Here is a 754-nt window from a genome sequence, read left to right as displayed (position 1 = left end):
AGGTCACTTTATTGCTCATCACATATACATATCGCTTATGAAATCTGCAAAGAAGCTACTATGACAAAAAAAGAGAGGAAAATAATCAGAAATGAAAGTTAAGTTCCATGAAAGTATACAACCTTTTATTAATAGAAAAATATTCAAATTCCCAGTAACGAGGCGATAGCACATCCTAAAGAATGCCCAAAAATGTGAATGATGTGGCCATGACACTTAGCTTACACCCATCACCAATCAATAAGGACACAAACCCAACTGATGATGACCCTGCATAGTCATTTCATTGTCAACTGAAGAGTTTCAAGTAGCACTAAACTGAGTACGAGAACTAGAAAAGAGTACGGAAACGGGTACAGAAAATGGCAAGATCAAAATTAATAGATATGGCTACGGCATGGGTAACTCAATAAAAAAATTAAAAATAAATCTAGAGTGAAAAGTGATTAGAAAAAATAATAGAAAAAAGTAAAGAGGGGAAATCCTTTAAAAAGTAGAAAAAAAAAAATATATGCTTATCATAAGAGTGCTAGGAATGAAATGAATTTAGTGAAAGTATCAAAATTTCGAAGTTATTTTCCTCCAAGGACGGCCCCATATAATCCCTATAGAGTTCTCGTTTCAAAAAGGTCCCCGGTACAGGTATGGTCACCAAATAGAAGTACTCGTGCTTGATATTATACATCTTCATGATTATACGCTTTGTCTAAAAAAAAGTGAAGAGAAATTATAGAGGGGTTTTTAATTTTTATTT

The sequence above is a fragment of the Capsella rubella genome, unplaced genomic scaffold (assembly GCF_000375325.1).
Source record: "Capsella rubella cultivar Monte Gargano unplaced genomic scaffold, Caprub1_0 scaffold_2, whole genome shotgun sequence".
In the NCBI taxonomy this organism is placed as follows: Eukaryota; Viridiplantae; Streptophyta; class Magnoliopsida; order Brassicales; family Brassicaceae; genus Capsella; species Capsella rubella.
This window is presented reverse-complemented; position numbering follows the sequence as displayed.